The following is a 20,817-nucleotide window of genomic DNA, read 5'->3' on the forward strand; positions in this document are numbered from 1 at the left end:
TTGTTGTTTTTTATTTAAAATAAATGTTTTGTTTTGCCTGTTTTTAAACGTTATCAATCAATAGACAAGATGCCTCTCACAAACACAGTCAATCCGGTTAGGAACGACAGCTGACCTTTGCTGACTAAACCTAACTTAGGTATTTTTGACATTTTCTTACATTTTAGTTTCATGTGAGTATTTATTCAAATTTGAAAATAAAAGTGACTTTACAAGCATACCTTCAAAATAATTTTGAAGTACTTGTCTTCAAAAATATAAATTCCTATTGTTTTTTAGTTTTAGGGATTTTCTAATAACACTCGATTGAGAAATGAGTTTATATTTTGCAGTGAAAATGTGTTGTCTGAACAACTTCTGGGAATAATAACAGGCAATAAATTTATAAACCATTTTCTACCATTAATGTTTTTATACAGTTTTAATACTGGACGCCACACATAAAATAAAATTATGATTAGGTATAAGATTATTATGAACAATTAATTTCATATTTTATAACATTGCTGAACTTCACCTTTTCAATTTCGCTACGAAGTAAAGCCAATATATTCAAGAGTTTTAATTATATTTTAATGAGACCGAAGAGAAATTTCTCACCCGCATGCTTGAATATCTTTTATTTCAAGGTAGATTATGTAATCAAAGGGATGAAGCCATTTTCTCCTAAAATCTTTCGCTTGAACGCCCATCGTTTACTTTGACTTAATGAATATATCTTACAACGAAGGTTTTGGCATCTTTTAATAGACTAATTTGGACGAAACAGCATTTTTCTAATATCTAATATTTTTCTAATAATTATAACTAAGCAAATACTGTTATCTTAACATAAAATTTATTTTAATATAAATATACTAATGTTTGGGTCCTAGAACATAAGTGTATTTAAGTATTCGGTGGACAGGAAAGTAATGTCATTTCGGTGCATTTGATATTTGTTATCAAGGTTTTATTTTTAATTAATAATTCACCCTTGTCACCCTCGTTTGCAACAACCTTTCAATACCGGATCGAAAAAAATTTATTGGGTTCTAAAACTAGCTAATATTTAATACTCCGAACGACATTACTTTTCGGTCCCCCTAATATTATCATACAGTAGATAAATACTAATTTCAGTATTTGGTGAAAAAAAAAAGAAAAATCAATAAATCAGTGCTGAACGACATTACGAAATCGTGCATACATACTAGACATATACCAAAACAATAAAGTTAAAATAATTCTAATTTTATTTTTTATTTAATATTATTTCTATACAATTATCTATATAATCTATATAACATAAATTTATATAATTATAATCTAAAGCATTTCTTCCTTTTCTGTAGGCCTTATGATATTCTTATCCTTTTCGAGAGGCATTAAAAACCTCTTCCTATACTATCTATATTAAAATTGGTACAGTTATAATAGGTACTAACTATGCTAATGAAATATTTTCTACTTATATTTGTTGAAACTGGACCTATTAACAAAATTAATTAAGCGTTATTCGGATCAATAATAAACTGCTGTTTGTAGAAAATGCAACACCATGAAAGAATCATCAGAATCAAATGAAATTTAATGCAGAAACGACTTGTACTGATACAAATAAATGATGAAATTTTCAAAACAAAAGAAACAAATTAAGCGTCCGAAATCAGTATTTGGTGCAGCCACCACGCGCTGCAATAAGTGCTGCTATACGACGTGGCATGGAGTCAAACAGATGTTGAATATCTGCTTGAGGAAGAGAATTCCATATCGCTTGTATGCGCAACCAAAGTTCGTCTTTGGAAACTGCAGGACGCGGATCACGAGTGAGACGCCGACCAACCATATCCCACACGTGCTCAATAGGCGACATATCCGGCGAATAAGCAGGCCAAGGAAGAAGTTGCATGCGTTGTGCTGAACAGAAGTCTCTAACAGTCCGTGCAACATGTGGGCGTGCATTATCCTGCTGAAAGATAGCTCCAGGGATGCCTTGAAGGAAAGGAACGACTTCGGGCTGTAGCACTTCACGGACGTATCTGTTGCTATTGAGATTACCCTCAATTCGTATCAAATTGGATCGTCCATGATACGAAATCGCACCCCAGACCATAACTCCGGGTGTTCGACCACTATGTCGTTCAATAATACACTCAGGAAGGCAGCGTTGACCGGCATAACGTCTAACACGAACACGGCCATCATGGGTCCACAAATTGAAGCGTGATTCATCTGAAAAGACAACTTGGTGCCAATCAGCTCGCCAGTCTCTGTGCTCAAGAGCCCACTTCCGACGCAGCCGTCGATGATCCGCCGTGAGGGGAATCCTGTATAATGGCACCCTTGCACGCAATCCACGGCGCAGCAGACGACGACGAATTGACGAAGCCGACAATTGTACACCTGTAGCAGTAGACCAATGTGCTGCCAGCTGCCTGGAGGAAGCTGTGCGATCATTCACCGCCATGCGGAGCAGGTGTCGATCATCGCGCTCTGACGTCACCTTCTGTCGTCCAGTGCCTGTTTTTCGAGTTGTTCGGTGCTCGTCGGTCCACTGCTTCCAAACTCGCATCACTGTGGAACTGTTCCGCTGCATACGAGCTGCTATTGCGCGATAGGAAAATCCTCCTTCTCGAAGGCCGATTATCCTCCCTCGTTCAAACTCCGTAAGTTGCTTGAATTTCTTATTCTTCCGTCGTGGAGGCATACTCAGGTCTCACTAAACGTTTGCCACTAACAAATAATCATAGACTATTTTCAACGTCCCGCTACAGCACTATATTTATACGCTTTCAGCATCAATTCAGAGGGCGCTGCGCGCGCCACGCACGCGCGATGGCTCTGAAACTTTATTAATTTGCATAATATCCTATAATTGACATTTGCTGCGAATTTCATTTGATTCTGATGATTCCTTCATGGTGTTGCATTTTCTACAAACAGCAGTTTAGTTTGACGATTTCTTTTGATTTCCCAAAATAAACTAGTACTATTTTTCTATCAATTTCGCTTTTTAGAACAAAGATTATTTTTCTTTTATTTTAATTAATACCTGTAATCAAAATACAAAGTACATAAATCAATTTATTTGCTGCTTAAAGCAGTTAAAAATTTTCGCACTTATTTGACACAGGACTATTTTATTTATCGTTATCTCTCAGCATTTTAAAGTTAAATCTTTGAACGATGTTGAATATTTTCATTTTTTTGCTTTTCTCTTTTATTCTTGCCAAAATAATAATTTTATCATAATAAAGAGACAATAATTATTAAATTACTATAATTTAATTTAACTGCATTTTATCATTTAATTATCATGGATATTTAGGTAATAAAAAAAATTTTATTTGTTAAAAATATGTAAGGAAATCTGTGAAAACTGCTAGAACCATTTAAAAAGTTTCAATAACTTATTCTTATTAGTTTTCCGTCCTTAAAACTGTTGCTTGTTACTTTTGTTTTCCTTCAATATAAATAACTTTACATTTTTCACGTTAGTTTTAGCTTTATTTAATTTAATCATGAGTTGGTTTAATTGTATAAATGACATATTGTATAAGTAACATGCGATAATAATGATGTATTATAATGCATAATGATACATTGTATAAATAATGTATAAATGAATTCCTTACTTTGGTTTTATTTGTATAATTCTGAATTTTTTCGATAATGTTTCTAAATTAAAATTTAACTCATATACTCCTGAATTAATTATGAATTATAATAAAGGTTACTTAGCTTAAGAAAAAAAAAAGAAAAAAGAAACACTGAAATGCGAGACTCCATTCGTGTTGTTATAAAATAAAATGAATATGAAATGTTGAAAATATCTAATGACTTTGTTCACATTTCAATTAAGAAACTAATTTTTATATTTTGATAAATTTATATTAACTTTGCGACGGAACTATAGCTCTACTATTTACCATGTGACCTAAAAAAACAAACCCTACAGAAAGTCTTGCTTTCCTCTTCTGACGTCATAGCAGAATGTGACTACTTCTTTCGTATCCGTCTTTCGTCTTCAATTTAATCGTCTTAATTTTAGATAACAAATTAGTACTTCGACGCACTGTGCACCCAAACACCGAACGACTGCTACCACTCTCAAGGAAATTTTTCGCCGAAAACAAGTAATCGAAAACAAGTAATTAAACTGCTGTTTGTAGAAAATGCAACACCATGAAAGAATCATCAGAATCAAATGAAATTTAATGCAGAAACGACTTGTACTGATACAAATAAATGATGAAATTTTCAAAACAAAAGAAACAAATTAAGCGTCCGAAATCAGTATTTGGTGCAGCCACCACGCGCTGCAATAAGTGCTGCTATACGACGTGGCATGGAGTCAAACAGATGTTGAATATCTGCTTGAGGAAGAGAATTCCATATCGCTTGTATGCGCAACCAAAGTTCGTCTTTGGAAACTGCAGGACGCGGATCACGAGTGAGACGCCGACCAACCATATCCCACACGTGCTCAATAGGCGACATATCCGGCGAATAAGCAGGCCAAGGAAGAAGTTGCATGCGTTGTGCTGAACAGAAGTCTCTAACAGTCCGCGCAACATGTGGGGGTGCATTATCCTGCTGAAAGATAGCTCCAGGGATGCCTTGAAGGAAAGGAACGACTTCGGGCTGTATCTGTTGCTATTGAGATTACCCTCAATTCGTATCAAATTGGATCGTCCATGATACGAAATCGCACCCCAGACCATAACTCCGGGTGTTCGACCACTATGTCGTTCAATAATACACTCAGGAAGGCAGCGTTGACCGGCATAACGTCTAACACGAACACGGCCATCATGGGTCCACAAATTGAAGCGTGATTCATCTGAAAAGACAACTTGGTGCCAATCAGCTCGCCAGTCTCTGTGCTCAAGAGCCCACTGCCGACGCAGCCGTCGATGATCCGCCGTGAGGGGAATCCTGTATAATGGCACCCTTGCACGCAATCCACGGCGCAGCAGACGACGACGAATTGACGAAGCCGACAATTGTACACCTGTAGCAGTAGACCAATGTGCTGCCAGCTGCCTGGAGGAAGCTGTGCGATCATTCACCGCCATGCGGAGCAGGTGTTGATCATCGCGCTCTGACGTCACCTTCTGTCGTCCAGTGCCTGTTTTTCGAGTTGTTCGGTGCTCGTCGGTCCACTGCTGCCAAACTCGCATCACTGTGGAACTGTTCCGCTGCATACGAGCTGCTATTGCGCGATAGGAAAATCCTCCTTCTCGAAGGCCGATTATCCTCCCTCGTTCAAACTCCGTAAGTTGCTTGAATTTCTTATTCTTCCGTCGTGGAGGCATACTCAGGTCTCACTAAACGTTTGCCACTAACAAATAATCATAGACTATTTTCAACGTCCCGCTACAGCACTTTATTTATACGCTTTCAGCATCAATTCAGAGGGCGCTGCGCGCGCCACGCACGCGCGATGGCTCTGAAACTTTATTAATTTGCATAATATCCTATAATTGACATTTGCTGCGAATTTCATTTGATTCTGATGATTCCTTCATGGTGTTGCATTTTCTACAAACAGCAGTTTATATTCAAAAATAAGTCGATAGATAATGCAAACAAAACAGAAATTGAAATCAATGCAAGCAAACAAAACAAAATACTCTTCAAATACTGCCGTCAGCTGCTCTGAGCACGAAACACAGTAAAGAATAAAGTCCATAACTATAGTTTTAACTATAAGTAAACTATTCATGGAGCAGCGTAACTTTCTACAAATCTTTCGTAAAGTATTTTGGAATAGTATCTAATATCCAGATACATCTATTATCTGAAAGAACTTTTTGTTAATTACTATTCTCAAGAGTTTGGTAAACTTTTCAGAATTTGAGCTCCACCTTAATCAGACTGTCTACATTTAACGCTTCGCGAATTAGTTCATTTTTTAATAAATAAGAAGCAGTGAAGTTAAGAACAGAATAAACATCGTGTAAGGATACGGATGCAACTAATTTCATGCCAGTTTATCTTGAGGTTTTACTTGCATTTCTCATCAGTAAATTACGCTTAACTTTCAATCGATATCAGGCAAATATAGAGTTAATGCATCTTGTTAATGTAACATTAATGTATTTCTACGGAAACCAATATCTTCAGAATAGTTAAGGAAGGGTGCGGATGTCACATATTTTTGTTTTTAATTCTTACGTGCATAAACATTTCCGTTTTCGTTGCTTTTTAATCTTATTTTAATGATCTAACTTTCCTTATTGCTCCTTACCAAAGAAATATTAAATTTGCTAGCTTTAAGAAACTACTCTCTAATATGTTAACCTTTCCTTTCGAATAGTTGATTGTCACAAGCTGTTGTAATCATTGTCATATGCATTTTAAATTAAATAGGTATAGGTGTCACAAGTAGTGTTTAGTTTTTATACACAAATAATGACATATGATGGCATCAACGGTTAGACCCATATTAGTCAGAATCGCAGTTCTGGCATACACAGTGCGAAGATTTTGGATGTCTTGTGCGCTCTTCATGACCGCATCCTTTACTTTCCATACATTAGGTCTATTTTTATGTTTTAGTGACTTGTTGAATATGGTTCTTCACATACCAAACAGAAATATTCTTCTTTATCAATTTCTGACGAACAAATTATGGTTCCTTTTTTTTATTGCCATAGGTGATGATTTCTTAAGCTGCCTTTTTTCATATTCTTTTTACTGGATCTCTCTTTATATACACACACACACACACACACATATATATATATATATATATATATATATATATATATATATATATATATATATATATATATATATATATATATATATATATATATATATATATATATATATATATATATATATATATATATATATATATATATATATATATATATATATATATATATATATATATATATATATATATATATATATATATATTAGAAACTTTAAGTCAAGATGATTCTGGCTCTTGGGCAATTTTCTTTCCTTACTGGCTCTGGTGCATGCAAAAAAAGTCCTCAAAATTCCTATTGAACGAAGAAATCCCAGTGATCCGAACACCTGACCGACTGCTCCATGCAATCATTACCCGAGAATAAGGTAACTAGACTATAAGGTAAGGGAATAAGGTAACTTTAACTACTAGAGGCTTTCAGCATCGTAAGCACTAGAGATGTCCTGAAACGTCATCTTTTTTTCCAGAATCAGAGAGCATCCACGCATCACAATCGATAATGAGTTAACACTTCAAAATCCCGAATACCTTTCGATCAAGATGATGCAAATGATGCGAACAGTGTGGAGAGAAGGAAAAAATTACAATACCATTACTTTTAGTGAAATTCAATCCACCTATACTCAGATGTGAACTATGGCTCTCTAGTCATAACGGTATGGTTATTTACGGAGAGCCCTCTAATACAAAGTGGAAATGCTTCGAAAAAAAACATGAAACTTTCCTCTTCAACCAACCACTTTAAATCGAACAAGTGATTGATCCAGGAGAACCTTCTTCGAGGAATTGCTCCCAGTAGTTTGCCGGAGAAAAAAAATGGAATATGGTTTCCTATCACACAAACTGGACGGGCTACTGTTCCATAGTTCTGAAGAAATAATACTTGTTTAGTAGCTCTACGGAATGCAATTCCATTTGGCTTCTGTACTTTTGTCACCCCTCTTTCATCCATATTCCTGATTTCGTGAAGCTGGAATTTACGATGCTTCATTAGAATCTCCAAATTGTTTAAAAAAACTGTCAACATTATATTTAATTAAAGCTTTTAGTCATTGACAGATTTGCAGCTTCGTGGGCTTAAAGGGATAATGCTGGGTGTCTAATAATCCGGGAATGCCGGGAACCAATATATGTCTGCAATCTTCCTTTCTTTTCACGACTGAGGCATTTCTAAAGAATTAGCAACAGCGACTTGATATGCAAGAAATCGAACAGTGGATTTTTGACAAAATCGGATTTTAGATTTTCAGCAAAAAAAATGCTTAAAATTTAAAACATATATCTGACATTTGGTAGTGTATTAAACTAGTTCACCTTACTCCCTGGCGTAACTTAAAATCTGGCGATTTCTATTGTATCCAAGAGAAATGTCTGGAAAGATACGCTTCCTCTGCAGCTATTTCTCAGCAATAACGAGAACAAGTTCTATAGTTATTGCATTTAATGGCAGTTATCAAAACATGAGGATGTGTTTTTTCACGTCATGTTTATTTCTTGAAAATTCAAATCAAATTTAAGTGTATTAAACTAGTTCACCTCACTCCCTGGCGTAACTTAAAATCTGGCGATTTCTATTGTATCCAAGAGAAATGTCTGGAAAGATACGCTTCCTCTGCAGCTATTTCTCAGCAATAACGAGAACAAGTTCTATAGTTATTGCATTTAATGGCAGTTATCAAAACATGAGGATGTGTTTTTTCACGTCATGTTTATTTCTTGAAAATTCAAATCAAATTTAAGTGTATTAAACTAGTTCACCTCACTCCCTGGCGTAACTTAAAATCTGGCGATTTCTATTGTATCCAAGAGAAATGTCTGGAAAGATACGCTTCCTCTGCAGCTATTTCTCAGCAATAACGAGAACAAGTTCTATAGTTATTGCATTTAATGGCAGTTATCAAAACATGAGGATGTGTTTTTTCACGTCATGTTTATTTTTTGAAAATTCAAATCAAATTTATGTGTATTAAACTAGTTCACCTTACTCCCTGGCTTAACTTAAAATCTGGCGATTTCTATTGTATCCAAGAGAAATGTCTGGAAAGAAAAGCTTCCTCTGCAGCTATTTCTCAGCAATAACGAGAACGAGTTCCATAGTTATTGCATTTAACGGCAGTTATCGTAACATGAGGATGTGTTTTTTCACGTTATGTTTATTTTTTGAAAATTCAAATCAAATTTTCAAATTTTAGCAGTTAAATTATTTCACTTTTTTCTCAGTATAATAATAATAGTTAAAATGTTCTATAGTTTTCAAAAGTTGTATAAAAACAAATTGCATTATTACATTAATGCGAAATAATATTTCTTGAAGAAAAAGTTCTATAGTTCATTTATTACAAGTTTGAAACTAAAGAAATTGTTCACAAATTTATTTCATAGATTATTAAAGTATTAAAATTTTATTGCGTAGAATAAGTAAAATACTTGGATATTTCATTTTCATCTGAACGCATCATAAATAATTGAATTTAAGTGCATTGATTTTGTTTTTACTTATACTCTTTCTTAAGAGACTGTCAATAGTTATTAACTCAAACATATCCCACACGTGTGAATAAAATAAGAGTGGGAAATTTCTAATTGGTGGAACATAATATAAGCGAAACATTTCTAGCTTAGGGAAGGAAGATAACAATTGTTTATTGATTACTGATGGAACTAATGTTACCCATTAATTTATCTGGGCACATGGCGAGTTACTCATAACTATTTCCGGTGAACACTAATTGCATATAAATGTTCTTTTTTGGGATGCAGTCCGATTGATAATTAAGAAATAATGTCGAAAGTGGTCACTTAGCTATTGATGATAAAAACCACATAATTTTATTATGGCATACTTATATCATGGTATTCTTTATTATGGTATTTTATATGGTGATTTATTTGTTATAATTAATCTTATTTTCTAAAAAAAAACACTGATTGTTCGATAAATAACACATATTAAATTTCATAAATAATTATTAAATATATGGTTCATTAAATATAATTTTCAGCTAAATAATTATTAACACGCTAAATTCTAAAATTGGTAAGCAAAAACTAATGGAAAAAACAGAATATTTTAAATGCAATTATAGTTTTTTTAATATGTAAATTAATTGAAGTAAAACTACTAAACTCAAACACATTCACATTCTATTCTATTTTTTTGAGTAGCATATAACGGAAAGTTAAGTGAATATAGTATTATTTTAATGTGGTGTCTAGCATTACGCAATACATTTGAGAAAGAGCAGCTAAATTTTACCTGAAACTTAGTAAATTAAATTAAAAATGTAAATAGGTCAAAAAATCGAGTAGCGTTGATCCATTTTTTAAAACAACCGCCAAGTAATATGTCGTGTTCAATAGTTCTCACAAGGGGAAAAAATTCTGGTAAAATTACGGTATTGTATGATCTGGATGTTTCTGGTAAAAAAAAGTAACATTGATTTTGGTACTAAAAATCAAAATATACGGTTTTTAACCACTCTTTCGGTAATTTTCCTTTCATACGGTAATTTCAGTTCACGAAATTATTGTTCTTATTATCACGCGCTCAATAAAAAAATACTGAATTGAAAAATAAATTTAACCGAATAAACGGTTTTTATATTAGACTCTGTATAATGATAAAATTACAAAATTTTACCATATTTATCAAATTTCATCTTGCATTATAAAACCATATTTTATAGTCAATTTTATCAAAATCAGTACCAAAGTGCTTCAATAAAAATTACCGATTTTTTGGTGTTACCATAGCCCCTGAAAAATGGTAAATTTTACCATATTTTAGTAGTTTTGATCAAATTGTATGCAAACAACTGTCATAATTTTGGAAATTAAAGCTTCGTATTAATTGCTTGATCTAACAAGTCTTTTGTTAACTAAAGCAATACTGTCTGAGTTACGAAACTTTTGTCAACATACAAAATTTTGTCAAAAAGTAATAACACACTGGGCAAAATGATAAAAAAAATAAATAAATGAAATAAACGAAGCAACCGGAATAAGTTTTGATTTAGTGATTGGATCTTCACGTATTATCAATCTAGATGGTTTAAAAGAGTGATCTCAAATATGCTAATTAATTACCATTTGATTGACGAAAGCGTTTAAACCAAATAATCTGAAATTTGAAAAATTTTTCTACTAAAAACAAAAAAAACTTGAATGAAAAATTAAGTGCGTTTACGACAACTGTCCACTTTTAGAGTATTGCTAAAAACGAAACTTTTGACATGGTCATTTTTTAGAGATGATTATCAAGATCTTTTCAGCTCTGTTCCAATATTTATCTTCGTTTGTATCCACTTAGTCCATAAAAATATTAAATATCATCTTGGGATATATAATAATATTTTAAACATTTAAGGTATACCGTATGATGTATTGACAGATATTCTCCAAGTATCGTTCTTAGAATAAGTCAAGAAGAGCACAATTCACGCTTTTATAACGGTTTTACAAAATTGATTCTGGCATTTGCAATTCTGTTGACTCATAAATTTCACTTTCCTATTCGATTTTAAAATTGCCCTTTCATTTTTTTTTGCTTGCGTCTGACTCTAGGATTTGATTTTCGACCTCATCTTCTGCAATATGTCTTTCACAAATAACATTTTACAGACATCGAAGGGAATAATAGGCTCTACTTTATTTTCTTTTGTTTTCCGTATCAATTAAATCTATTGATTCATCAGGATTTAGCAGACAAATATTTATATCTTCCAAATCTGAATCAGAGAATATTTCTAACAAGGCCATTGTTTGTTGTATTGTTATGCATCTCCTAGACATGATGCTACTAATACAACGAAAAATTTGTAAATAACACTAAGAAGGACACTTTTCTGCAAACCATTCCGTAACGACTAGTTTATGATGGAAATAAAATAAATCACAAGTGTCAGAAAGTAAAAACTGTCAATTGAAAGAATCTATTCAATACTGTTGTTGTAAATAAGCTGAAAAACCTTTCGGTATTAAATTTTAACCCCATTGTCAAATAACACGAAAAAGTAGATCAATCCCCTGGAAGTCATTACTTCGTCAGAAAGATTTTTTCTAATAGTTAGAAATCTAATAAAAGTGAAAAATAGTAAGTAGAAAAGAAGATTGCGTATCGTGCATTATTTTCTAAGTATTCGGTCACTACTACTCTATTATGAACCACCAGCAAATTCATGTTAAAATAAATTGAACCTAAACACATTCATTCCCTTTTTCCATTAAAAACATCAATACTTATCTTCAATAAGTGCCATAATACCGATTGAATGGAATGCAAACAGCATTTCACAAAAATTACTTGAAATTTGAAACTAGACACGAACTAATATTTATATTTTAAAATTTTAAAAGAAATTTTAAATTTGGAGCCTATAAGAGAGACTTTATTAATCGTTTAAAAGCTTGTAAGTATTTTTATCCTATTTTTACAAAAAATGATTTTTGGTAAATTGTATTATAAGCAAGATAAAAATTTATAAATTGCATTAGCTTAATAAAATTAATAAAAAATCGAATAATTGCGGAAGTGAAGCCAAATTATGCGCAAAAATACTTCATAAAAATACTTCCTGTTAAAATACTTCATAAACTTCAAATGTATGAAATATTATTTAGACTTGAATTACTCATTACATTTAAGCTTAAAGTCGGAGCTCAATTTTTGGAGCATTGGCATATAAACTGTTAAGCTACAAAATCAGGCAGAAAACGCGATAAAATATTTTCAACGTATTTGTTTTTCTAACCCTCAAATTATGGTGAGTAAACGGAGAAATATGGTTTCAATAGTGTGGTCAGAAGAGCAGCCTGAAGTTTGGACTCATTAATCTTAATTTTACTTTTTGCGTGTTTCACTATAACTCGATAACTTTTTTGGCGAATTTTTGCACACAATTATGAAATTCTTTTGTCCACAGACAAGTTCAGGCAGAATATAACTTTTACTAAATATATTATTTTTTATCATTAGATTTAAAAATTGTCAAAACAATTTTGAATTGTAAGGTACACAGTATCTTACATCATTTAAAAGAAGGTAGTTTTACTTAGCAAAATACGTAATTTTAATGAAATTGGTTGAATATTTCCTGAGTATTTTAGAAAAGTCGTATAGTTAAAATTTGATTTCTCGATTTCAGTCAAAATTTGTATTTTGCCATAAGAAATTACTTACTTAAAAATGATTTAAGAATCGTATACCTTACAACTCAAAAATTTTTCCACCATTATTAAATAAAATATTAAAAAGAATAATAAATATGAATTCAAATTTATTTTTTGATAAGCGAACTTCATAAAAATTGCAAAAAGTTTTAATTCGCTGACAAAATTTGCGAGACATCGTAAGAAACCGCAATAAGTAAAATTGGCATTAAGTGGCCCGAACTTTTAACCTTTCTCTTGACCAAACTATGTGGAAAATAAACTTGATTGTGGCTACATCTTTTATTTTGGGGGTCAGAAATCTGAATCAGTCACAATCTGGTTTGTTTATACGGAGAAAGTACGTATTTTGTGTCTGATTTCATAACTTAAAATATCATCTGCATTAATTAATTACTTTATTTGACGTCACCCTATTTAATCATTGAGATTTAGTCCTAGAACGTGAAGATCCAATCATTAGAACAAAAGTTATTCCGATTGTTCCATTCATTTTTTGCGCACTGAACAAAACAAATGTATTTTGTTGGCTGCTCATTTTTTAAAAAAGAGGCTTTAAAATTCAATTTTGAGTTTTTGAGAAGTATAAATTATAAAGATATTAATTATATCTATCTATCTATCTACAAATTATATCTATCTATCTATCTATATCTATATCTACACATATTTCAAAAATATCATGCATTTTTACCAATAAGAAATATGATTTATTTAAACTTTAATTATTTTTTTAATAATTAATTTGTAAAAATATGTAATTTCATTTTATGTAACAGTATAAAGTGGCCAAAAAATAATTATCACAATAATCGAGTTGTTTTTATTAAGTCAAACAATTTAAACATGCTAATGATAGCTATTTCGTGGCAGATTGGTCTCAATTCTTCTCAGTCGTGCATGTGGTTTCTTTGTGGAATTTAAGTATAATTTTTTGGTACTGTGAGACACGTTCTATCTAATTTGGATATGAAGAAGGGATGTTTATCCCCGAAAAATAAATAAAATTGTTTAGAAAAAATTGATTTATTCTATAAATCTTATTATGATAAACATGGCAACATTCGCAATTATAAAATAAGCAAAGAAAGTCCCTTAAAGGGATCAAGAGCATCACTCTTGTTCTCTTCCATAATTTCTGTGAAGATAACAATTCAAAGGTTGGAACTAAGAGGCGGAAGAGTAAATGAATTGCTCCCAACGGACAGTTAGGAGCATTGGAAGAGATGCATGGTTGGCGATTTATCGAAAGAAAGCCTATCCAGAGATAAAGCCAACCCCTTAGAATGAATATTGAATGACAATTTGGTGAAAGCGGAGCGCCAAAAAGACTGTCAGAATTGGTATAACCATGTAACTGAAACATTTTTGTGTTAGAAATAGAATAAAGTGTAATGTAACGAATAAAGAGTTAAAGTTTTATTTTATTTTCGATTTAGTTTCAACAGTGCATTATTGAGTCGTACATTTGTATTAAAATAAAAAGTCTGCCGTTACATTGATTGTTTAAAGAAAAGAATAAAATATTATATTAGCTTTTAATAAAAAGTAATAAAAATTAAATAATTAGTTTAATTTAATTAAAATTCGATACAGAATGATTAAAGAAATAGGTTTACGAAATTAAAGAAGTTTTAATAGCTAGGAAATACGTAATTCTTATTGCGGCATCACAAGCTATGGTAATTACTTTTCAAAAAAGCGAAAATGTCTTTTTTTCCATGCTGGTTTTGGCGAGCATACTTCAAACATAAGTTAGCAAAGTGAGACTGTAAAATATTTTTTTAAGATTTAAATAAAAATTAACTCGGGAAGTTTTCCTCTATTTTCAATCAACAGGATATCTTTATTAAATATTTTCCTCAATTTTTATCCATAAAAGAATCAGCTTCTATTGAAACATTTAAAGAGAGTTTTTAATTTTGAAATTCTATTACGAAAATTAAATTTAATGTTTGTAAATATATTCATTTAAAAATTGGAGCTTTTTTAAATTGTTATTATTTACTATCCCATAAATTATAAACACCGTACGTAAATTACTAGTCGTAAAGGGATTAAAACATATTATAAAATTAGCGTACACACATTATTCTCTTTATAAAAAAAACATATTGACATCAAATTTTCACAATTATAATTCATATAATCATGCATTAATCGATAATAATCAATTAATCCATAATAAATCAATAAGTAAATTTTATCAAATAAGTGGTTTTTGTGCTATGCTTTAAGGTATTTTAATAAAATTACCAAATTTTACTCCACTTATAAAATTTTATCTCATATAATTTTGTGCATAATTTTGTAGTTTTGAATCTCTATTTTGCAATTAATTTTACCAAAATTATTACCAAAGCGCTTATGTAAATATTAACTTGCTTTTTATGCTCCAATAGAGCCAGAAACATGGCAAAATTTATTATATTCTGGTAGTTTTGATCATACTTTTTTTTTCTTAAACTGGTAAAGAATTTTAAAAACGTGGATAAGTACAGGTGAATACAGGTACAAAATTTGCGATTCTTTTGAGATGATTACTTAATGTAAATTAAATGATATGATTGATTGAGTAATTTTTCTATCTGTGCATTGGTCATAATGTTATATTTTTGATGTCAAAAATGAAATTAAATATTTAAAACACCCTATATATGGCCATTCAATATTATGCATACAATATTTATTTTTTACAATATTATACCAACAATATTTCGCATACAATATTTAATATAGAAAAGAAATAAATATTGTATGTGTAATATTGTAAAAGAATAAATATTGTATTATTTAGTAGTTTCTTCTCATATCGAAGAGTAAAAAATTTAAAGAAATATTTTTTTTGAAATCACAAAAGAAATTACACACATTTATATTTTGCTTCATTTAAGTGTTTTCATTTACTATAATAGTTATGTTTTGAACAATAAATATTGAAGTATTTCAGAATAAAATTTTTACTGAAAACGCACCCAGCATTTTATTTATTTTTTTCCGACAAATTTTTCATTTCATTCTATGCTTCTGGGCCAAGGAATGAGTGTTGGATCAAAAATAGGAAAACTTTTTATCTTTCAGTGCCAGCTGTGAAGCAAATGCATTTTTGAAACAACTAGTTTTCTTAAAGAATTTTGAACGCTTATTTTGGCATAATATTACTGCTTTCCATTTTTTTTAAATGTCGAGAAAAAATTCAATTTCGTCAGTGTATTACAATTCAATAATGAAACTTTAAAAAAGGATTTGTAGGAAAAACTAACAACAAACGTCAATTTTAAAATTAAGCAGATATAATTTAATTATTTAAATGTATTTATTTAAAAAGGCGTTATTTTTTACACTTTCAACTGAATTCTTTTTTTCTGAAAAAGTAAAAATCATAGTATTTTGAAAACTTGTTTTCACAAAAATATTTAGAAATTTTTTTCCCAATTGTTATTAACTTTTGTTAACACTTTTGTGTAAATAAATTATACATTGTATTAAAATACTAATATAGTTACCTCAGAAAATAATATTCTGAATAATTTGAAATGAATTATGTTAACTCAATATCAGTAAACGTGTGAGAATTTAAATACAAGTAAAGCGAAATCTAACGATACGCATGTAATCAAAAACGAGGCTTCATCAAGGGACACATCGCCCTGCCAACATTCTGAAGGATCCAGAAAGGGCTCCTAATTTGACCAAAATAAATAAATAAAACCAAAGAGGTATAAACCAGTCATACGGAAATGGTTTCCGAAAATTATCCTTATCAAACTTATATTACTCAACAATTACAAATATTTTGTAAAGACACAAAACTGTACTGTAAATTTTACCAAATAAGTAGTTTTTATGCCATGCTCAAAAGTATCATGACAAAATTACTAAATTTTATCCCATTGAATAAATTTTAAGGAAATTTATAAAACAATATTTATTGGTAATGTTGTTAATTTTACTTGAATCTACTATTTTTTTAAAATCTAAAATTTACTGCATTTAATTAGCACTTTGATAAAAATTGCCTGATTTTTGGTTTTAACATAGAGCCAGAAACATGGTAAATTTTTTATATTCAGGCAGTTTTGGTTATACTTTTTTTTCAGTGCAGTGTGGTTGTGCAACTGCACTTGGAGTACATCAGTTTTGCCAATCTACGAAATCTTACAGAAGAAAATTGACCAATAAATAATAAAATTAATTAAAATATCCACTCTAGCCCTATTTCCATATAAGACCCTATCTCCAACTTATAATTCTATAAATATATAATAACTCTGAAATTCCCATTTATAAAAAGAAGTTTTGTTCCAGAGCATTAAACCATTGTTATTATTTTTCCATAAAACAATAATTTTTGCAACATTAAATAAATTCGATTAAGCTTCACAATAGCGACAAAATCATAAGACAGTTAGATAAAACAAGTAATGCCAAATTTGCAATTTTCTAATAACATTTCAGGTTTAAATTTTAAGTATATCGATTAAATTTAGATTTTAACACGTGAAACTTATCCGGCAAGCTAAAATCTACTTTTCTGAGGAGCTAAAATAAAACTGCGCAACATTAAAGCAAAATGGTGCATCTAAATCAATTAATGTCTTGTTTAACAGCAACTTAGGTCAACAATAAGTTTTAATCACTTTCACCGCAATGAATAAAACAACTTTAACTACTTCTTGGTAAAAAGCAGCGAACGAAATCTTTTTCCTTAACAGACATATCAAGAAAGCTCCCATTCCGTTTTGTTACACCTAAATCTTTCCTTCTTTTCCCCAACCTGACGTATCTCGATGTAATCTAGGTTCTTGAGTCCTAAGATTAAAGTTTCTCCGGAATATCCCAGTTTCCCTGTAGTAATTAGATGAACTATCTTCATAGGAAGATTGGTTTAGGAAAGTTGGCAATGACAGCGTCTTTTAACTGATAAACTTGCTCTTTTAAGTAGCCGAGCATAGTCACCATGGCAATTAAAAAGGATTAATAATAAAATTACATTACGCGATGCTCTAATGAAAAATCTAATTCTAAGTTATTCCTAGAAGTTTATATTTTATGTAAAGTAAATACAAAGCTAACTAATAGTTACGCTGATCTTCAAAACATTGTAATTTGTGTATTAGTTCTATTTATTTTGAATCAGATTATTAAAAATTAAAACTTTATAATGCGAAAAAATGCAAACTTTTTATTTTTTTATGATTCAAATAACACAAAGTCAATATTTTTTACAAATAAAATGTTTAAAAATATTATATATGCAGATTAACAGATTTAAAGACTGGCCAAAAAAAAGCTTAAAATATTATTTAATTAAAAAGCTTCTTCAAAAACGCACTTCAAAAGCTTGTTTAATTAAAGTGCAGAAGATTTCCTTTCAATCAATAAATACGCTTATATTATTTTGCCTGTAGAATATAATATATAAAAGGAATAAAATTCTGTAAGCTTTTTAGTTGAAGTTTTGTACCAAATTAAATTTTCCTTTAAACATTTTATTCACAAAAAGAAAAAAAAAATATTACGTTTTAAAACCAAGATAAAAATTAGGACAACGATTATGTAACTTTTATGTTTTGCTTTATGTCTATCAAGCGTTCAATGCGCACTTTATTTATGAATCAGCCTAACATAGTTGATTTGTGACACTAATTACACTGAGAAAAAAAGTATAGTCAAAGCTACCGGAATATGAGGAAATTTGCCTTGCTTCTAACTCTATGGGAACATTAAAAAGCTCGATAATGATTTTGGTAAAATGAATAATAAAATATGATTTTATAATACGTGACAAAATGTGGTAAATGTGGTTAAATTTGGTAATTTTATCATGGTACCTAAATGAATAGCATTCAAATCATTTATCCAGTTAAATTCATTTTTCAATTGTTTTTTTTTACTAAATAGTTGGTAATGAGATCTATAATACAGAATTTCCGGTAAAAATTACCAAATAGACGGAAAAATTACCAAATGAATGGCTTAAATACCGCATATTTTAGTTTTCGTAATTTAGAATTATATGGGATTTATAGTAAGGTAATTTTACCAGAATTTTTTCTCCGTATGATTTATAGAAGAAATTAATTGTACTCTTATTAGTATTTTGATAGAAAAATTGAAAGAAATACTTACTTTAAATTGAAATTGTTTTCTTTTTCGTAAAATGGCTCCGTTTATTTTAAAATAACTTTAATGAGTTAATTAAGAAAAGTATCAAATCATGTAGTTTCTGTGTTGCGGTTTATTTCTCTTACTATATGTTCAATTTAAAAGTAACTCAATTCGAAAGAATTCAAACTTAACACTTGAACTCAAACTGATAGAGGAATAATTCATTCTAACTAATTCGATTAAACAAGGAGTTTGCTTTGTTCTCATTAGAATTTCATTGTAAAATTGAATAATTATTTGAAATTATTTTCCTATTCGTATCTCTAAACTACGTACGCCTTTAGTTAAAAGACTTGAATTACTTAATTAAAAAAATAGAACGAAGTATGTAGTTTCTATATTCTGGTTCATTTCTTTTTACGTATGCTCGATACAAAAGTTATTCTATACTTTTCGAAGAATAAATCGTTAAAATATATTCAATCTGAAACGTGATGTATCTGTACCACAATTCTGAGGAGAAAATTAAAAATCGCCGTTATTTTAAACTAAAGTTAATTCCTTATTTCTATCTCTAAAATGGTTATGACTTCCATTTAATGAGTCTAAAGACTTAATTAAAAAGCGGAGCATTTTTTTCTTTTAAGTAATTTCTTTACTTGCTTTTGTAATGAGCAGCTAAATTCCAAGATACTTATTTCGAATAAGTACAATTTAGTTTTTAATGTGATGGCGATCACGCTTGAATTTAAATTACACTAAAAAAATATGCTTATTACCCTTTATCTTCAACGGGTATAATGGATTTTTATTTTAATTTAGAAAAAAGAACTCTTTCCACAAAATAAAATATTATTAGAGAAACAAAATCTTAAATTTCATTATCTTATCTGCATTTTAAAATTTTCTAAAATTGTTTTAATCTAAAATTTAGGGGAAAAATTGAATTATTTGATTCTTGGTAGAGATATTCCTTTTAAACTATTTTAATTTCGCAATTTTATTGAAACAAAGGTATACTTTTTATCAATAACTAAAAAATATAAATTGTTAAAAATTACACTAATAAACGAGCTATATGTATTTGGAATTATATTTACCTTTTCTAATGTAGTTTATAATGCGGATTTCAAATCTGAGAACCGTTTTGCTTTATAAGGTCTGGTTTTAAGAAAATTGACAAAAATTAATACTTATGGAACGCCATTTATTTTCATGAATATTATTTAAATTTTATTAATTTAAAGAAACATTGTTTAAGTTTTTTGAATTACGAAAGAATACTGCTTAATCTTTACTAATTTTAATGAAATACTGTTTAAAGTTTAAAAATTTTAATGGAATTTGCTTGTATTGGGTACAACTACAATTTGTAAATTTCTTTGCTGTGAGCAACGTTTTAAGTTGGAATTGCAGGTAAGAAGATCTAAAAAATAAAAGCTCCTGAAGAAAAAGCAGGGGAAAAACGCATTGGAAAAAGCATAAAAACGCAGTGGGAAAAAATCGCTACTTCACTTGGATTTTATTACCGATTCGACTTAGGTCTTTAACCTCGAATTCTGAATATACATTCCTTATTTTAATATATAGATATAGTAAATAGAATTTTTTTGAAAAAAATTTATTGATGTTTTAAGTTAAGAAGCGTACTTCTAATGCATATTCTGATTTTTTTTTAGTTGCACACAACACGATTATACATAATGCATAAGTTGGCGATAGTTTCTCAGGAGCTTAATTTTGTTATAAATTAAAAAATGTTTACAAAAATTAAAAAATGCTTCATTGCAATGCATTTTTTTTCTTAAAAAAATAACTTGCTTACAAAA

Source organism: Parasteatoda tepidariorum, chromosome 7 (assembly GCF_982258835.1).
Source record: "Parasteatoda tepidariorum strain Cologne lab strain chromosome 7, Ptep-v5.0, whole genome shotgun sequence".
Taxonomy (NCBI): domain Eukaryota; kingdom Metazoa; phylum Arthropoda; class Arachnida; order Araneae; family Theridiidae; genus Parasteatoda; species Parasteatoda tepidariorum.